At 36.4% G+C, this 21863-nt stretch overlaps 1 long non-coding RNA gene and 1 pseudogene across 1 annotated transcript; both read left to right on the forward strand.

Moving 5' to 3' along the window:
• The first annotated feature begins 1302 nt into the window (after positions 1–1302).
• On the forward strand, positions 1303–3554 carry LOC122312477. Its single transcript, XR_006243191.1, has 3 exons — positions 1303–1837; positions 2036–2420; positions 3522–3554. It is a non-coding gene; the product is annotated as an uncharacterized LOC122312477 (long non-coding RNA).
• Positions 3555–7607: 4053 nt separating this feature from the next.
• Positions 7608–16891, forward strand: LOC122312476 (annotated as a pseudogene).
• Positions 16892–21863: the final 4972 nt, after the last annotated feature.

Below are 21863 nucleotides of genomic sequence, written 5' to 3' on the forward strand. Positions count from 1 at the left end.
TGGGACTCAAAAGCAAATAAAATGCATCACTTACAATCTACTTTAAGCCTTATCTTTTTCTTGAAACCTTTCACTTTGTTACCTATAAATCTGTAACGTTATTATCATTCAGATATGACGTGGGTTGGGTCTAATATCAAATACATACTCAATACAAGGCAAGATTGAATGGGGAAAGAGACATTTCACATTCGAGTAGTTCTACGTACAACCGCGGTGAGAAACCGCAGCGGAATCGGCTGGCTTCATCAGCTGATACATTATTTAAAAAAAAACAAACAAACAGACGAAAGAAAATTAGAGGACGTGAATGGAAGAAAAAAAAATCAGAGGAGGTGAAGAAGATAGAAACCAACACCAAAATGAAATTAGTAGCGGGGTCGTCTTCGTGGGTCTCATATCTATGTTTATTTGTGGGTAGGAGAAAAAGTAGAACTTTGGGTCATCTTTTGATTTTTCTTCTAATGCCAACTTTCCTCAACTTTCGCTTGCATTGATTCCCACTCGGGTCTTGAGATTCTACTGTGAAATTTGGTGCTTCAAAAAGGGTGGAGGTAGAGGTTTGCAGAGCTCGTTGGTGCTGAGGATTCTATCACAGATCTGTGCATAATGGGTAAAAATTTCCTTTACTAACTTAAGGATTCTATTACAGATCTGGACTGCAAATAATAATAAAAAGTGCTGAGGAACAACATCGGAGACCTGGGTCTATATTTATTAGAGGGCTTGAGCACCGAATCTCATATAATATATAGACCATGAACCTCTATAATATTAAAGAAGAAACCTCTTCTTTCTTCTCTTCAGGCTTGGGAGTCTCTTTCTCCTGAGACTTCTTCTCTTCCTCAACCTTTGGTTTGGGGATCGGAGAAAGAACTGGGGAGGAATACGAAGCTGAGAATGAAAGATTTGTGTGTTCTGAAATTCTTCTGAAAAAATATCACTGATACAACCTCACTAAAGACCAAAACATCTTTATATAAACGGACACAAATGAAGAAAACAAAAAGTTAAAAAAGTAACTATGCAACAAATATGGAAGAAAAATACAGAATATGTAAATTTACTGCTCATTCTTGTAGCAGCAGGATAGACGCTTATTATTATAAAAAGATATATATCTATATCTATACTTATATATAAAAAGCGAATTGCTTATCTACATTACTTTTATCTATTTTTTTTTTCACTTTTACCCTTAGTTTTATTTCAAAATTACGATTTATTTGCTTTTATTTTTATTTTACCGAAAAATATTTATGTCTTTTTACTTCCCGACAGACAAATATTTTGCCCCTGGGTCTTTTTTCCCTTCCTCTACTGTGCGTTTCTCATCTCTCACAAACCTCTCTCTCTCTCTCTCTCTCTCTCTCTCTCTCTCTGTGCTTATTCCACTTCACCGCCACACCGAAATTGGAAAAACGTTCGGCAGCTTTACAAAAAACCCAGCCTCGTCGCACCTATTTTCTCCCGGCAGCCACCCTACCTCACGTCGGAAACACCTTGGAAAACCGCCCAACGCACACATGAAACCTCTGTTTTGATGTTCAGAAACAGAGCACTCCACCATGCCCAACCAGCAAGAGCACAAAGCCACAGAGCCACCGTGAGCTTCCACCTTCGGATGCTGTCCTGGTTAACGCACAGACCAGCCGCCGCGTCCAACTCTTTGCCTCTCTTTCACGCGTCTTCTCCATCCAGTGCACGCCGCAAGACCTTCATTTTCAAGCAGCTTCTCTCGTCGGAAACAGCCACCATGCAAGGTAGCAGCTGTCCTGGTTAACGCACAGACCAACCATCGTTCCTCGAGTCCCCCGTGCTTCTCTCCAACATAAAGGTTAGGTCTTTTTTTTTTTTTTTGGCATGAAACTGAGCCATATTTATTTCGTTCTTAAACTTGAGCTCTGTTTGGTTGAATATAGATATCTTAAAAGAACCGGGAATTTTATTATTTTTTGATGGTTTGGTTCCTGAGATAATAAAATAAAATTTCTGCATAACCTCCTCAAATACAACTTTTTCATCTTCCTAGCAGCTTTTCAGGGTGAAAGTGATGCATATACGGCTGAATTTGATGCCGTTTTCAAGCGAGTTGTGGAGATTGAAACGGGTAATCCTCCAGCGGCGAAAAGGTTTGTGGAGAATCTTCCCTCTGTGGAGTTAACGGTGGAGGAATTACTGGGAACGCTCTGGTTTGCGCAATTTGCAAGGATGCGATTGTGGTGAAAGAGAAGGTGAGGCAGCTTCCGTGTTCTCATTACTATCACGGGGACTGCATTGTGCCGTGGTTGAGCATAAGGAACATCTGTCTCGTTTGTCGGTATGAGTTGCCCACCTAGGATCCTTAGTAGAGGACTGGTGGTGGTGGTGGTGGTGGTGGTGGCAGCGGGGAGCTACGTCTTGAGGGGCTGGGCTTACAGGTTAGCTACTTGCTTAATTGTTTTCTCTAAGTAAATACCTTTTTTTTTTTTTCCAGATATAGTCTCATCTCTTTCTGAATTGATGAGAACGAAGCTTGTAATGGTTTTTAATTTTTATATAGCTATTTACATATTACTATTAAATATTTTCTTTGTTGTTGTGGAAAAAAGCTGCCTTTTAATGACAATTTGAGTTTTAGTGGTGCTTCTGCGCCGAAATTTGTACACACATTGAGATTTGATTGTGTTCATTGAGAGAAGCCTTTGATTTGTGATTCAATTGCTATGTCCATCTATGTTGTTGTGCCCGTGGTCCTATTATCATAGTTAACCAGAGATTCTTTTTTTTTTTTATAAGTAGTTAACCAGAGATTCTTAAGCTGCTTATACCAATCTTGTCAGTAGTCTCTCAGCAGCTTGTTGGAGTTGCATTGGAGCTTCTCTCCCAAATGACTTGGGTTATGGTTTGAATAGTTGTTAGGGAAAATTGCGGCTATCCACTCCAAACTATAGGGGTTTATGCAATTTATCGATAAATGATAAATTTAGGCCACCAGTGTCTAATATGAATTGATTTTCAACATCCATCCCAGTGTTCAAATCAGTGTTCTAATACGAGGTTAGAGCATAATTGAAAGGAATTTCTGGCCAATCATCTCCTCTGCTCTGCCCTACTGGAGTTCCATCTTTTTTTAACAGTAAAAATAATAATAATTTAAACTCAAGAAATTTAAAATATATTTTATATATAAAAGTAAATCGAAAGATTTGAGGGGAAAAAATCGGGAATAATGGCTCTGGTCAAAAAAGGGTCACCATTGGGTGGCCTGATATAGGCCATCCCATGGTGGCGAGGGGGTGGGATGGCCTCCGATTTGGACACCGCATGATGGTCCAATGTAGGCATATACCCAGATTAGATATATTACGACTCCTTTAAATGTTTTCAATAGCTCCATATGATTTTAATATAAATTTATGGGTTACATGGTGCTGCGCCATGGAGGGCCAAAGAAACACACAACAATAAAATAAAATAAAATAAAATTAAAAAAAAAAAAAAAAAAAAAAGGAGTGATTGACGGGGACACAACATGCTAGGGAACCGCATGCAAGTAGTGGTCTGTGGTCTGGTGCCTTTCAGTTAAAAAGAAAAGAAAAATGCTATGTACCCCCGCGATATAACCCCGCCGCGGCCCCGTGTCCTACGTGGCATAAAATTAATACGACATCGTTTTCTCTTTTGTTCAAATTCCCTCTATTCTATTCTCATGACTTCGTGCTTCCCTCGTACCTCTCTCTCCCATTTGATTTCCCCTTTCTCAGATCTCGAGAAGCAGGAACCCTAACCCTCTTCGATTTCCCTCAGACCTCTCTCTCTGATTCTTGTGACTTCGATTTCCCTCAGAGCTCTCTCTCTCTTTCGAATGCTGACTTGGGATGTGGAGTGTTTCATGGGTATGTTTGGTTTTGATCTGATAGATTATTTTTGTAAACGGTTTTCATTTGGTGGATACATTTTGCTTTCATGTGGTTGCAGTGAGGAGAGTTGGGAATTGTCTCGTGTAATGATATTGGATGGTGTTGTTATTTAACTTGTGGTTATCTCACATTTTATCCTTTCCTTGGTTTGATGTCTAAATAAATCTTCGTGCACGCAGGCTACTAATTGGTTGTTAGATTAACCTAACCGTAGCAAAAGGGGATTTTAGCCAAGTGTTGGAGGTGACGGTGATTTAGTTGATTTATATTGGCATAAACCAGTGCAGCAACTTATACAAAAAAATTTCATTGATATGATTTTTTCCCCGTTTCCCATTTCTTTCTGGGCAGAAGGGGCTTTAGTGGCAAAACAGATTTGGGTTTTGATGTACGTCCTAGGTTATTCAAGGTTGCCTTGGGACATCACCTTATCTTGTCATTATTTGGTTTTTTTTTTTCTTTTCTTTTTGCATGAAGAAAGGGTCATGTAGTCGATACCTCAAGTGAATGACTTTTTCACAATATCTTTTGCATATTCATTATGCTATGATAATTTGGATTTTTTGCTGCTTCTTGCATACCATATCCAATATTAGCAGTAACAATTGTTGTTGTTACTATGGGGAAAGGGTAGTGTTGGTGTTCTCATTGTGTGGTTGGGCTTAAAAATTAAACTGATGATTATGTCCATTATTCCGTGTCTCTCACCATAGAAGGGTTTGGGTATATTCAATTTGTATTCATTTGATCTATTTTCTTGATTCATTGATGTTCAGTTTTATTTCTTTATTTTAGTTAATATCTTTTGATGACTGTAGCTTTATTGAATTCTTTTCCAATAAAAGCTAAATGCTTGTAATTAGTGTAATCCTTTATAAATTATTTTAGTTTTGTTGGCTGACAATGGAAGGCTAAGATTTATAGACAGCATCGCTAAGAGATTTGTGGAGTTGACCATGGCACATAGGGGGGAAGTGAAAGCTATAATGTCTATCTTGATATGTCCATCAAGACCAGGGCTCGATCGGCAGATGGAAATATTGTAGCACTCTGCTCACTCTGCTCATGCTGCTACTACAAGTCTTGAAGACCTACAATATGCCTCTGCTTCTACATGTCTTTTGTTTGCTCTGGATGATCTGCATGGAGGCGCACCAGAATAGTCATTGCATGCCTTTCCACTTTCTATTTTTGTCCCATTTGTTGGAATTGTACAAATACCTTTTGTTCTGCCTTTTATTGTTAGTAGTGGAATAGGTGGTACTTTTGTGTGCTGTCTGCAGGCAGCTAGCCATGTAGCCATGTGTATATATATGGTTGCCTTTGTACAAAACATTCATCAATTTATTATTGATCAATATACAATACAGAGCATTTTTTCCTCTTCTATTGTTTTTTCCCTTTCCTTTTCTTACAGGAAAGGTTCTTGAGGGAACCCGTAAACTTTGGCAGCCTGTGAAAAGTTATTTTCCTGTTTGATTTTGGTTCTTGTAAACTCATAATATATGCATGCATGGTGGCATGCCCATCCATTTGGAAATAAAAAGCTACTGGCATACAACCTGAGAACCGAAAATACTCTCTTTTTGATGCTGCTCTCGTTAATTTCAACCAATGCAAATTCAATGTCAGAACTACATTCAAGCCACTAAATAATACATTAGATCAAGTAAAATTAAACTTGGATTGCATCCACCTGGAAAAATACATTAAATGGTGTCAAAAAAAATTTCTCGATTACATACAAGCTGAAAAATGCATTAAATCCACTAAATAATTACTGGATTACATCCAAGCTGGAAAAATGCATTAAACCCACTAAATAATTACTGGTTTACATTCAACCTGTATTTTTTTGTGGATTTACATTCAAGCTGGAAAAATACATTAAATCCATCCATATAAATCAAGCGGTTGTGATCCATCCAACCCAAAGTGCATCTGTAAAAAATAAAACCCAATTATTAGCTGCCTGGTGTTAGTGTAGATGGTTGTTCTTTCCCATTTCCCATGCTAAAAAGAAGACACAGCAGTTGTCTATATATCTCTTACGAGCAGCAAATAAATTCACATGCATACTGTGCAATGCAGGGGAAAAGGGTGGGAAAAGGGTGGTATGGCACAAAATACTACAAGGGCAAGCTGATCTTGTTCCCCTTTTCTAGATCAGAACATATTGATGATTGCTTGACTCGGCCATTATGGAGCAAAGGCAATAAGAAGAAAATCTGGAAACCAAGGGATCTATTTCAATAAAACCATAAAAGTAAGAAGAATAATTCTTTATTTATCTCTTTAATACTTGTGTATGTTCTTTAAATCATCATCTTTATGGCCCATCATTGGTTTGGCAATCTGGTAACAATGGAGTGGTGGACTCATTTATAGCTTAATGAGGGATTTGCAACATTGACATGAGACCTAGATAAAGTGAATACCAAGAACAAACAGGCATCCTTGGAATTTTAAACAATATGCCAACATGGGGAAAGAGATTTCACTCCATTTTTGTGGTATTTACTATTTACTGCATCCATCTAAGGTCATTGTCATTCTCTTGACAGTTATGACTAGAATATCCTTAAAACCCATAAACAGTTGAAGTTATTTTCAAAATTTGCATTCTGTGAATCTGTGATATAAGCTTCTTAATTGATCATAAATCTTGATCTTGTTTTCTGAATGAGTTTCAAGGCATGCATTGAAAAATGCTCCTTTGACCATTATTAATACAGAATGTCTGCTTGCTTTTCTAGCATTTGTCATGTGCATACTCGTACTTTAAATATACAATAGAAATATTTGAGTGATATAATAAATGAACTAATCATTGTCCTTTTTTTTTTTTTGTTTTTGCTATTATGTACATGATGATGAAGAACATACTACTTGGATTAAAAACAAAAATCATGTTCGTAATGTTTCTTTGGGAGATAATGTCAGAATAAAGATCAAGCAATTCTGCTTGATGAATAAATTCAAGAAGAAAGCTCTAAGAGTAAGTTTTTTTGAAATCATCATCATATCTTTCATCTGAACAGCACCTATCTATCTATCCCATATATATAATAGTAAAAAAACAACACCAACAGCTTGAACGCAGGCAGGCTCCAAAAACACAAACAGACACACACCATCCAGAAAAGATCCCAAATCAGAATTCTTGGAATCTGTTCATAATGAACCTATCACTTTACAGACGACATCAAGTGAGTCTGGTGCACCCTACGAGTCATCATAGCTAAACAAAACCAAATCGCCAGAAGAAAACCAAAGGCAAGCACACGAAATTAAGAGGAAAAGCTGAAACTAAACCCAGATGGCCCTGAATCACCAGAACAAAACCAAAGGCAAGCACAGATTGCTGCCGACAACCCAAAAGAAAGAAGCCCGATAGTACGGAATGAAGGTGCTAAGCTACTTACGCGACTCAGAGATCTGGAAGCTGGGATGGCAAGTACGGAATGAACGACGGCGACCGAACCCACAAAATGCTCAGATCTCCTCTCTCCTGCTTTTTCTTCTCCAGTCCAAAATGCTCAGAAATGCCGCTCAAAGTCGTTTCCCTCCCTTTTGCTTCTCCTTTTTCTTTTTCTTTTTTTTTTTAAAAAAAAAACAATTAAGTCAGCTGACGTGGCATATGCCACATCAGCCGGGGACGCGGCGGGGGTACAACCCCGGTGGTATATAGAAGTACTCAAAAGAAAAAGCTGAAAGCAACAAGAACAAGACACAAGTAGTTGGAACGGGAGCACACGAAGCATGTGGGGGCATAAAGGCAGCAGCTCTTGGCCTTTTGAAAAGGTAGCAAAGTTTTCAAAACAAGCAGGAAATTAGAGCAGAATCTGCTAGACAGTCAGTGTCAAACTTGAAAAGGTATAAATTTTGTAGAAAATTCAAGGGAAAGCATTTGTACACACACACATCTTGTATACTTCTTGATTTACCGTAAAGTTGATGATTTTGTATAGTTCTTCATTACCTGTAAATGAATTATTTGTTTCATAGTATATATCAAGAAATAATTTTTTATGGTTGCAGATGAAGTATGAGGGGGTTAGAACTGTAACCCATTGCATCACATATATATTTCCAGTGCTGGGTTTTTTAAAATTTCTTTTACTTATTAAAAAAATAGGGCAAATGTGAAATGGATATCTATAAAAATTTATATACTAATATTGTAGTAGTACTTGTTATACTCTGCAAAACGATATAGTGGACTGTCTAATCAGAATACTTTAACTTCTATTGCATACCTCCACAGCATTTCTTTCATTTAGCATAATTTACCTGCTATAATCTTGCTATATGAAATGCCATGTACCGTGCGAATAAGAATGTGGTGTATGAGATCTCAAATTACTTGGGACCTGGGAGGGAGAAGTTCAAGCCCTTTATAATAATTTTAAGGGGTTCCAATCATAATCTCAACGAATACTTTTTGAGTATGGGAACATATATGATTTGTTCCAATCGCATCTTTGAAGGCCTTGGAATGATGTTTGCTGCAAATATAGGTTAAACATTTATATTGACTATATATGGACATTTATAGTGACTGCCATTTAATCTTAAGATGTAAAAGACAGAAAATTATTTTTTCCTATCCCAGTGTTATTAATCATGTATAAAGAGAGATTAATGAAATATGAATTTTCTGCTGGTTATTGTATGACAGGTTGTGCCTTGTGCTATCCTTGCCATTCTTCTCCACCCTTATACTATACATTTTCGCTTAGAGAGCTGCTACCCGTACGTAATAAAAACGTAGTCTTCAGCACGTACTGACGTGTCATTGTTATTAAAAATAATATAATAATAAAAATACAAAACGAAAGAGAGAGACAAAAAGCCCCTTTTCGAAACCCTAATACAGACTTTACAACTTCTATCGGATAAAATATTCCTCTGCAGCTGGCCCTCTCATGACTCACGAAGACTTTCCACGCATGGAGAATGTAATGCAGCATGGAGGATGTAATGTAACACGCATGGAGAAGGTGGTAGGTAAGCCCCCAAATTCCTTTTCTTTTTTTTCTTTTTTTTTTGTAAGGCAAGAATTTTCTTCTTATTCTTTAACGTATCATACATATTTGTAATTCTAAAATTTGTTGGAACTTTTTGTGGTTGGTTAGTTCTCCATTAAAGCCCCCATCGCCTCTCTGTCTTCTCCCCACCGCCTTGCTTAGATTATCTTCTTCAAAGTCTCTAAAAGTGGCCTTTGTGGTAGAACAGATTTTGTTTTAAAAAATAAAAAATAAATAATTCATGAAAGGATAATATATATTCTAAGAAAATGTTGTAAAACAGATTTTGTTTAAAAAAATTTCATTTATAACCTATATATATGTGTGTGTGTAATCTAAGCATTGCTCTTGCCATTGCCAGTCTAGGTGAGCTAGGTTGCTAACGATTGGGTCAATTGCTAATTCAATTTCTAAATCTATTGGCATGGAGGCTTCAAGTAGTAGAGGTTAGTAGTAGAAGTTGAAATTTACTATCTCATTTTTTATTTATGCATATTTGATTATTATGTACTGTAAGATATATGATATTTATAATATTTAGTTAATTCAGATGATATGTACATCGATGATAAGAGTCGTGGTGTTAATGTTGGGACACAAGAAGTGGTTGAAGAACCAAAGGTTGGAATGACCTTCACTTTGGAAGATGAGGTTAGGGCATATTATACAAAATATGCTAAAATTAAGGGGTTTGGTGTGTCAAAAAGAAGTTCTAGACCTGGAGATGATGGAAAATTGAGGTACTTCATTCTCGCATGTGTACGTCAAGGCACGGCTAAATCAATGGCTTCTAATGTTCTTAGGCCAAGACCAATCGAGAGATTTGGATGTAAGGCAAAAATCAATGCAACTCTTTCTCTTGATGGAAGGTATAAACTTTCTACCTTTATACTTGAACACACACATACATTGAGTCCAGGAAAAGCAAGATTTTTTAGATGCAATAGGAAGATGGATTTAGCCATAAAGAAGCAATTAGATGTAGGAGATAGTGCTGGTATAAATGTAAGTAAAAGTTTCAAGTCTTTCGTAGTTAAAGCTGGTGGTTATGAGAACCTAACATTTGGAGAAAAAGATTGTCGAAATTATCTTGATAAGGCTAGACAACTACGGCTTGGTGAAGGTGGTGCAGAAGCTCTACGAAAGTACTTTGTCCGAATGCAACAAAAAAATTATCACTTTTATTATATTATGGACTTGGATGATGAGGGTCGTTTAAGGAATGTCTTTTGGGCAGATGCCCGAAGTCGGATTGCTTATAAATATTTTGGAGATATGATAACATTTGACACAACCTATTTGATGAACCGGTATAAGATGCCATTTGCTCCTTTTGTAGGTGTGAATCACCATGGCCAATCAATTCTTTTTGGTTGTGGTTTAATATCAAGTGAAGATGTAAACACATTTGTGTGGTTATTTGAGTCGTGGTTGACTTGCACGGAAGGTCAAGCTCCTTTGGCAATAATAACAGATCAAGATAAGGCAATGCAAATTGCCATCGCTACAGTCTTTCCAACATCACGGCACAGATTTTGTCTGTGGTAGGGGTGCTACCCGCACCATACGGTGCGGGGTAGCCCCCCCCCCCCCCCGCCCCCTCATGGGGCGGATGGGGAAAATCCCCCCCGTCCCCCACCTCCGGTGTGCGGGGGCGGGGTACCCCGTCCCGCATGACGGGGTACGGGGTGGGGGGCCAGTCCGTCCGGCCCCCAGCACCCCCCTTCTGGGCCTTGGGCCCAGAAGCAATTTCTGGGCCGAAAATGGCCCAGAAGCAATTTCTGGGCCATTTTGGGCCCAGAAATCTCAGCAATGGGCCAAATGGCCCAGAAGCAATGGCTGGGCCATTTTGGGCCCAGAAGCAATTTCTGGGCCATTTTGGGCCCATAAATCTCAGCAATGGGCCAAAATGGCCCACAAGTCAAAAATACCTTGTAAGCCATTTTCATTTTTCAGCCCATAAAATTATAAGTAAAAAAGAAAAAAAAAATTCCGAAGTTTAAAAAAAAAAAAAAAAAGTGTTATGTCTAAGAGTCTAATACGTAATAAACTAATAATAATAACTAAGCTATTACAAAATTGAAAGGCTAAACAATTACAAAATTACAAACATAAAAGTGTCCAAAGGACATTGTATCAACATTACAAATTATTGAATACAAAATTTTTACAAATCATTAAAAATTGATCATTCTAAAGAGGCTTGTCAGCTGTGGCTTGTCTTTGAGTCAAGGGGTGTGACAGTTGGGGCGGCCCGGACTTAAGCACATTTTTATATTGCAGAGGTGCTAGACGTCTCATGTGTTACTACAAAAATTAATATTAAAATTAATAACGATGAAATGGAAATGAATATAAAAAAATTAAAATAATAAAATAAAAAATAATTATCAGGTGGTCCAAATCCAGACTGATCACCACCCTCATCGGTCTCCTTAAAATCTAAAATATCCGGAACATGAATATCCTTTCCTATCGTCCAACTCTGTGTGCATATCAATGCCTCTACAGTTGTAGGAGACAATGAACTACAGAAAGGATCCAATATACGACCTCCGGTACTAAAGGCTGACTCTGAGGCAACGGTGCTAATAGGGATGGCCAAAATACAGCGGGCAATCTCAGAAATGATAGGATATTTCTTTGAGGCATTCTTCCACCATCCTAATATATCGAAATGATCATCATCATCTTGGACCATATCCGCTGACAAATAGTTTTCTAACTCAGAAACGACCTCCGTAGATTGATGGACTAGTGTGGGATTCTGTGCGAGGGTCTTAGTCCACGGCATTCTGCGCTTCTTTGTAGGAGGCCCGGTCACGATGTCTGTAGAAGGAGTTGGGGTCGGTGTATGTGTCTTCGATGTAGTACCACCCTTAATTGTCATAAACTCGTCATACAATTTTTTCAGGGTATCTCGGGCCAATTCACCAATAATGTCAGTCCATACCTGATCGTGAACAAGTCCCAACCCATATAACAAGCCTGAAACTTTCAGACGGGGATCAAGAATAACAGCCACATATAAGAAAATATTCATTCTAGTCAAATCTCCCCAATACTTGTCATATTTTAGCATCATGGAACTTGCCATCCCCCTCATCCTTTCATTGGAACCCCTACGCATATCTTCTAATTCTTCTTTTACCCTACATATTTGTTGACAAAACCCATGGGATGTAGGGTACAAAGAACCAGATATATTCAACGTGACATCATAAAATAATCCAAGAAAATCAACGAAAGTAGAAACTACCACCCAATCATCATCATTAGGCTTTCGTGATCCCCCGTGCTCATCAAAGTATTTGACATATTGGATGTCTTCATCACCCAATAATTGAAAGGCTGCCTTATATTCCTGGGCCGCCTCCAACATCAAGAAGGTTGAGTTCCATCTGGTAGGAACATCAGTACAAAGACCCTTCTTCAATGTTATGCCCGCAGCCTTTGCAGCAACTTTGAATTTCTCCAATCTAGAAGGAGAAGACCTCACCCATTTCACAGCCATTCTAACTCGTGCAACCGAGTCATCAACATCTTTCAACCCCTCAGTCACAATAAAATTCAAAATATGTGTAGCACATCTAACATGCAAGTATTCACCACCCAAGAATGTCTTATTTGCATCTTTAAGATAATTCTTTAGATATCCCAATGCGACATCATTAGATGATGCATTATCAACTGACACAGACAAAACCTTTTCCAACCCCCACTCCTTTATTGCGGCCTCCAATGCCTTCCCAATCGTCTCACCCTTATGATCAGTTATTTGACAAAATTTAATAATCTTTTTGTGCAGAACCCAATCAGCATCAACAAAATGCACAGTCAACGACATGTAATTCATATTTTGGATAGAAGTCCAAGTATCGGTAGTGAAGCAAACTACCAAACCCGCGAGTTGGCCCCTCAAAACATCTTTATCACGAAGGTACATCTTCTTAATATCCTTTGCCACGGTGTGACGAGAAGGAAGTACAAATCTGGGTTCCAACTCTTGGACAAATTCTTGGAACCCTTTACCCTCCACAAACTGAAAAGGCAGCTCGTCCATGATAATCATACGAGCTAACTTCCTTCTACACTCATCGGGGTTATACTTCGTATACCCCTTCAATGTTGGCCCCCCGGCCCCACTACTCCCATCAGCCATTTTAAAATCTAGTCTAGATTGGCTCTTCTCTACTAAGGATTTTAAAATTGGACTCTTCTTGCATTGTTCCTCTAGATGGACCTTCAGCTGGGATGTACCATGTTTCCTATAGTGACATCCATACATTTTCCCACAGTGATTACATTTAGCTTGTGGGTTGTTGGGGTCTCCACCCTCTAGTTTGGTAAAGTGTTGCCAAACTATAGATACAGGTTTCTTGCCCTGTGTGGGCTTCGGAGCAGGGCAAGGTGTACTCGTTATAGGGGTAGGAGTAGGGTTAGTTTCTGGGGTAGGGGTGTTGGCTGGGGAAGGCGAGCTATCACTGAAATCCGAAGACATTCCTGATTTTCCAACAAAAAAAAAAAAAAAATCAAAGTGCAATCCAACACAATCAGCAAAAACTACATACATAACTATTATTGATGTATTAAGTACTTTTTATATATAATGATGATAATATGAATGGCTGCACTATAATAAGTTTTTACACCTCATATAAGCAATTCCAAATAATTTGATTAGGAAGAGTCGAAGAGAGATGCTTCATATTTTTAATAGGCATTATTTTAATAGAACACTTTAATAGGCATTATTTTAATAGGCCACTTTAATAGACATTTTTTAATAGGCATTATATTCTTCTCTCTTTTCTCTTTTTGATTTTATATAATTTTCAAATTGATTTTTTTTGAATTTTAATTATCTAATAGTTATAATTATTTAAAACTTTTAAATAAAACAAAAAGTGCTTGATAATATGCTTCATAGTTTTGTTCTCTCATTTTTACTTTTCATATATTTAATTTTATAAAATTCATTTCTTAATAGTTACTGACATTAATATTAGTATATTGGTATATTTTTTTATTTTTTAAAATCTTGAAAGATGTTTAAAAAATATGAAAAATAAAAAAGATCAAAAAGTGCAAATTTGCCAAAAACTTAATTTCATACTTTCAAGAGCAAAAACCCTAGCCAAGAAAAGAAAGATGCCAAAAACCCTAATAAATCATACCGTGCGTCCATGATGATTACTATCTCAAACAAGTTTCACAACTCCATAAATTTATATATATGTATATAAATAATTTATATATGTATATAAATATATATATATATATATATATATATATATGTATATGATTAACAAATATATATATATATATATATATATTAGTATAAATAATTAGGGTTTCGGATTGGAACCCCAATCCGAAACCCTAACCCCTAAATTGATTTGGGGGTTTCAATCATAAAACCCCTAAATCAATTTAGGGGTCCGAATCACAATGAAATTTACAAAAAAAAAAGAAAAAACAATCCATTGAATCGGGAATCCAAACAATCACACAATCCGAAGAATCCACAGCACACAATCCAAACAATCCCATCCTCCATCTCCGATTCAACCCCATCCTGCCTCCAATCTCCGATCAAAACTAAAAAAAAAATAAAAAATAATAACCAAACGAAGAAAATCAAAAGGGGAGGAGAAATGTTACCGTGCGGCGTGCGTCCAGCCTCGTGCGTCGTGCGAGAGAGAGGGATGATGGAATACGTGCGGCGGCCGGACTGGTTGCCGGTGGGAGGAGGGAACACCGAAGGGATTAGGCCGAAGGGGGTGAAGGGACTCGGGAGGGGAGGGGAGGGGAATCAGGGGATCGGGGGGGGGGGGGGGGGGGGTTGGGTTATGGGTTAGGGTATTTGTTGAAACGGCGCCGTTTTGTGGTGGATAAAACGGCGCCGTTTCAATTAGTGGGTTAATAATAAAACCCACTAATTGAAACGGCGCCGTTTTGTCCACCACAAAACGGCGCCGTTTCTCTTATATAACTTATATATATATAATATATAATATTATATATATATATATAGGTGCGGGGCGGGGGAAACACGGACCGGGGGGGGTCCGTTTCCGTCCCCCGCCTCCACTGGGGGTTGGGATACGGGCCGGGGGCCCCCGCCCCGGCCCTAACGGTGCGGGGCGCCCCACCCCGCCCTATGCGGGGGCTGGGCGAACGGGGCGGGGCAGCGGGTTCCGGGGCCCCGCTGCCCACCCCTAGTCTGTGGCACATTCTTAAAAAGTTGCCAGAAAAATTTGGATCACATTCACATTATGAATCAATCAAGAGTAGGATACAAAATTGTGTTTATGATTGTTTGACTATGAAAGACTTTGAAGAAAGTTGGGAAACATTGCTAGACACTTACAATTTGCATGATAATGTATGGCTGGAGTGGTTGTACGATGAGAGACATATGTGGGTACCTGCATATGTTAGAGATACATTTTTGGCTGGAATGTCAACTACACAAAGAAGTGAAAGTATGAATGCTTTTTTCGACGATTACGTTAACTCGAAAACTTCCTTGAAGCAATTTGTTGAGCAATATGATAATGCGCTTAGACGGAAAGTTGAGAACGAGACTGCAGCTTATTTCAGTTCCTTTCACACACAATTCCCATGCATTACTCATTATGAAATTGAGAAACAGTTTCAATCACTTTATACCAATGCAAAATTTAAAGAGGTTCAAGATGAGTTCAGGGGATTTATATATTGCCGTCCAAATTTGGTTAATTGTGAAGGTGTTGTGCAGACTTACAGATTATCCGATGAAGTCAAGGTTTGTGATGGATTCATTAAGCGAGTTAATTTCTCAGTTACATACACTGATAAGGATGACTTTGCTATTTCTTGTAATTGTAAACTGTTTGAATTTAGGGGCATATTATGTAGACATGCGTTGTGTGTGCTGACCATGTTTGATAAGAGAACATTGCCGTTAAAATACATTGTTAATTGATGGAGAAAAGATTTGAAACGAAACTATACTCTTGTCAAGAGTAGTTATGACGATCGAGGATCAAACCCAAAAGCTAGTAGGTATGATATGCTGACAAGGGCATTTGGTGACATAGCAGAAGATGCTTCAGAGACTGAGGAGAGTTGTAAGAGGCTAATGGGTCAATTAGCAAAATTAAGACTCGACCATGTTCGTACAGGTAACAGGCCATTCAGTGGCAATGATGCAAACCATAATTATGTAGATGCGTGTGCCGGGATGTCATGTGAAAGCACTAAAGATGTACGTAGTAAAGTGTACAGCCCTTTGGTGGTAAGAAGCAAATGGAGGCCACCATCAAAGCGTAAAGTGTCTGTAGTGGAAAAGGCAGTTAATAAATGTAAAGCAAGAAAGAAAAAAATTCAGGTATCAATTGTGATTATTTACTTTCATTGATATTTTATTTATATAGTTTATTACAGTTATCAAATTTTTTTTTTTTTTTTGCAGCAGTCTCTGTCAAAAGCATCTGATGCTACAAATATAGGAGGTAATCTAATCCAATATTTGCCGTCATCGCAACATCCAACTGTGCCGTGGAGTCAATCCAGTACAAATATTGGGTTCCATTCAACTATATATGATGATGTGAACAGAATCAGTCAAGATGTAGATATTAACATTCGTGAGTGCTAACTTTAAAAAATATTTATGTTTTTGGGTGTTTATTATGGTTGGATTCATAATTCTAATATTGTTTACTGTTTTCTCTTAGGTTGGCCTCATGATTCCTACGATAGACAAGTTGATGGACTTCAATAATTGTCATAGAATATTATTACTTGAGTGTTGTAATATTTGTAATTAGTGATGGAAAAGAAACTGTTGGCAAATGTAATATATTTGTGACTAGTTATATTGGAAAAGGCACTATCAACATAGAATCTTTAATCTTGTAATATACAATGGGTTCCTTTTGATGGAATGATAGTCCTTATGATTAATGTTTACCTTTGGCTTTCTATTGACATTTTTTATGGAGTTAAAGAGTGTACATGCCTCATCACAGCCGTATCAATATGCTTTTTGTTTTTGCATCAAGTACTCAAGTTCTTTTTTTTTTTTTTTTCCACCATGAAGTGCTCAAATTGTATCAGAAAAAATTTAAAATAATAAACTCAACAATATACCATAACAGTGGATGATTTAGCATTAACATTCTCAAAGTACATAATTACATTACCAAGTAACATTACAAATAGGACAATCATCCTTTGGCCACATAGTTTGCAATCACAACAAATACAAAGCAACACCAAGACAATCATCTTTCGGCATGTATCAAGGACTATACATTGGTGGACCTTTTCTCTAGTTGACCAGCTGCCACCAAGTAATGAAAGAAAAACCAAAACTTCCTGTTGTGCATTTCTGCATTTCGACCTGTCCAAATTGACTACTGATTATCCGAGTCTCCCTCAATACCCAAATCCTCTCAACCCAAATATTCAACAATTCTGCAATACAACAGGAGAATCCATATTTGCAAATGTTAAAACCACGCGTACAAAGAGAATCCAGGAGAAATGAAAGTGTACAGAGTCTTGAGGTTCGAAATCTGGGTTAGTGTTAAAGGTATTTTCCAGTCAATTAATTGTTCTTCAAATTCCGGTAGCCGGCAAATTGGAGAATTCTGAGTTAAAGGACAAAAACAGGTTGAGATAAAACATGACATGCCAAAAGAAAATGCAAATTCAGGATTTAGATATCGAAAAGGGAATGTACCCAAACATCAAATTATTAGACAAATCCCTACATCAAGAAGAAAGTCGTTATATAGAGAAAGAGTACACGCTCCAAATGTCTTCACCCAAAAAGGGACAAAACAAGAAATCAAAGAAAATGGAAATTGTACAGATGCACACGGGAAGCACAATTTCTAATTTCATCCGGGATTTGACCAGTTAGCTTACTCCCCTGTAAATCTCTGCCGTTTCAACAAAAAACAAGAGTAAATAAATAAACAGCTAAATAACACTTTGTTCTGATAAAAGAAGCAAAGCAAGTAAAACAGAACAAACCCATAAATGTGTTAAGAGAGAGAAGCAAACCCACATAAATCCAGATGAAAAAAATAAGAAAAATAACACAATATAGGCATTAGAGAGATAAGAAATACAGAGTAAGGTCATGGAGGCTTCATTGTAGCAGAAGACACCATGCCGAAAGAGATATCTACAACGTCCCAGTCAAGAAGAGGGAGCAGCACGCATGGAGACGGAGAAAGGCCTGTACGGTGAAAATACGCAGAATGAGAGTGGGGGAGAAGGGGATAGGCTTTCACTTTATTAGTGCATTTACACTTATGCCCTTGCCTTTATTAGTGCATTTACACTTATGCCCTTGCCACATCAGTCCGTAACAAACTCTACGTTTTTGTGTTAGTACGTTTAGCATTTCTCTTTCGCTTAACTCGGGTCCTTTGGGCATTTGGTGTGTATTTGGTGTCTGTTTCAGTACTGCCTTAGCTACACGTTTGATGCAGAATGCAAAGGTTTTAGCTCCATTCCTGTCTTATGCTTTACATCCAGAAGCTTGTCATCTTCTTATTATATAAAATGATAGGATGAAAGTACTAATATATTTAAAAAAAAAACTACTTAATGATTAAAGAGTTTAGTCTCAGTTATAATGCCCTTAAAAGGGCCATAAAATGATTTTTATGCTAGCTGGTGACGCGTTCCTAATTTTCATTCTCTTTTAATGATTAAGCATTTAGGTCTCAAATTTTGAAATAGTTTTGTTGATTTCGTTGGAGTCGGTTGCACTTTTTAGGCATTGGAAGTTGTGTCGGCTGCCAGAAAATAGACACTATTTTCTATTTTAAATTGTAAAATCTTTAATCTGGTGTGGGCTTCCTACACTTGTTTGAGTTATTTTATTTTATTTATTTAATTTTACAATTCTCCTTAATTAAAGAAGATTGGTTGGATATTTGAGCTGCGCTAAATTCTCATTTCTCTCAAACCTATCAAAAACAATTCTCATTTCTCTCAAGATTATTTTTTTGATAACAGAATTTTGTGTCCTGTCATTTGTTCTGTACTTCTTAGCATGTCTGATAAGAGCTAAGAACTTTAGCAGTGGGGCAACATGGGAGGCATGTTAACTCGATTGAAAAAGTGAACTTGAGTAATATGCATAAGTTTTGCTTTTTTAATTAATCTTTTCAGAATCTTAGCTTCTCTTACATATATGTTCATGTGCAAACTTTGTAGGGAGTTTCAGCCTCTTATTAAATTCAAACGTGACCGTGAGGCCGATACTGTTTTCAACGTTCTTGATTGGCTGATGTACAAGGGTGGATATTTGTTTAATAAGATACCAACAAATTCTTAAGTTGCTGGAGACTTCAACCATCTGAAAAGGAGCTCCTGAATTTTAAACCTTCTGTGAATACTGAATCTGATAATGTGGAGTGGCTTTCACAGCTTTATGGTGAACAAAAGAAGCGAATAATAACAAGTGATAAAGAGCGTGGGAATCAGTGTTATTTTTGATAGATTTTTTTTTATTTACTACTATTATTTGCATCCGAGACAAATCTGTCATATTTATATTTTGGTTTCTGTTGGTTTGTTTGGCGTTTCTAGGTTTGTTGTGCATGCTCTTAGATTTATTTGTTCTGGTTTTGTCTCCTTATTTTTTCATGCATATGGTTTTAAGATGGCCTCTTAGGTTAAATTATGTTGAGGTTCAAATTTTTTGGTTGGAAAGTTTGTAGAATTTGTTTATTCTTAAGGATTCTACCCTTTTTTTGATACATGTGGCTTTAGGATCGGTTATGGTTCATCTTATCTTATATTTCTGTTTTTTTTTTAATTTAATTTAATTTTAAATAGAGGGTCATAGAATGGAATAAAAAGGAATTAAATATTTTTGTTATTTTATAAAGGACCAGTTTTTTTTTTTTGGGGGGGGGGGGGGGGGGGGGGGGGGGGTTTGTATCTTGTTATTGGTATCATTTGTATCATATTCTTGAAATATGTTAGTGAATTGATAGAATAAGCATATTTATTTCTTCTGGATTTGTTTTTCTTTTTATTTCTTTCCTTTTGATCCATGTCAGTTTGTCTGGAAATTGTAAAACAAGCATTCAAAAAAATTTTTTTTTACGTGTATGAGCGTATGAGTTTAAGATTGCTTCTGGTTTATACTTATCAAAAAAAATATTGCTCCTGGTTTATTTTCTATTATAAGTTTATGGTTTTTGTATTTGTGACAATTCAGTAAATATATGGATTAAATTATGTTGAGGTTAGAATTTCTTGGTTCGGAATTTTATAGAAAAACTGGTTATTAGTATCTTTATATCATATTCTTGGAACTGTTTTGTGAATTGATACATTAAGCATCATAAAAATCAATTAGTGAGGTTCAACTATTATTTTTATCTTCTTTCTTTTTACTTTTTCGTTCAAAATTGTTTCTTTTTTGTTGGAAAATGTTAGGATAAGGATTCTAATTTTTTTTTTTACATGTAGTTTAAGATGGCTTCTGGTTTTTCATCTTATATTATGAGTTTATGGCTTTTGTATCTATGACAGTTTAGCAATGAATTAAATTATGTTGAGGTTTTGCTTTTGTTATTTTATTTTATACTAAAGATAGAATGGTTCTAATAACGGAGATTTTTGTATAATACTTTTGTTTTAAAAGAATACAGTATAAAAGTAATTTGCATGGTATGGTTTGGGGTTAATGATGCTCTGAGATTTATTTTTATTTGTATTTTTTATTTTTGTGTTTCTTTGTCATCGTTTTTTTGCCTTTAGTTAATCTAATTGGTTGGTTTGTTTCTTGCAAGGATTTACATTTTTTGATTTGCAGTTGATGATGCTATGAGGTTTGTACATCTTTTTCAGTTTCTTTTCTCGGTTTTGATATGCATATTTTTTTATTTCATTCCTATTTTTGGATTTTTAGATTTTATTATTAATATGTTTAATTCAGTTTATATATTGTTGGATTTTCATTTCCAGCTTTTTGATTAAAAACAAATACTTTTATTTTTTTTGTTTGAAATGTTTAGGTTTGTCATTTCTATTTATTTTAGTTTGTATTTTTTTTTAAGAATTTTAATTCATTTTTTTGTTTAAGATGTTTGGGATTGTTATTTCTATTTATTTTGGTTGAGAATTTGGTTCGATAAATATTCCACTTTTTAGAAATTCGGTAAGAGTTAAATCTTTCTGGATCAGCAGAATATGCAGATTCATTTATATTCTTTGAGTAGCGAAAATAGCAATTTCGTTTAGACTGTTCAGTCTAAGGAGGAGGCAATAGGCTTTTATTAAAAATAATGATATGTGTTTCGTTAATGAAAAACTGGTTTAAAATGTTTGTAAAAATCTAGGTATTAAAAAAATATATGAGTTTTGATTCATTAAAACTCTTGACTTTCGTTAAAAATAAAAATATGCTTTGAAAGAATACGTCTCCTTGTGAGAGACTTAAAGGTGGCGCCTTACCTGCCACATCTTTTCAATATATCATATTTATTTATTTTAATAATTTTATATTTATGATGTTCTGAACAGCTATAAACTGTATTAATCTTGTTTGCCAACAAGTCAAAAACTCTCCATGCAAGCTGGAACTCCTCAAGGATGCGCTGGAGAGAATTTATTATTGTTGTATGAGACAATTTGTTATATTCTGATTTCTATATATACAGTTGTTTTGTTGCTGTATTTTTCTGTAATACTATTATTAGCTTTCATAAGAAAGTTTACCTTTATATTTTGCCTCCACTAGGCAAACGTCTTGGACGTTTTCTTTCTACTAGTGTGTATATATATATATATGGATACCCGGAAATGTCGGCAAAAAAGTCAGTAAAAATAACCTTTTTATCTTTTTAAGAACAACTCTTAACACTGGCTTACTTTTCAACATTTACCCATGAAACAAAAACACAAA

The sequence above is a fragment of the Carya illinoinensis genome, chromosome 6, assembly GCF_018687715.1.
Source record: "Carya illinoinensis cultivar Pawnee chromosome 6, C.illinoinensisPawnee_v1, whole genome shotgun sequence".
NCBI classification, from domain to species: domain Eukaryota; kingdom Viridiplantae; phylum Streptophyta; class Magnoliopsida; order Fagales; family Juglandaceae; genus Carya; species Carya illinoinensis.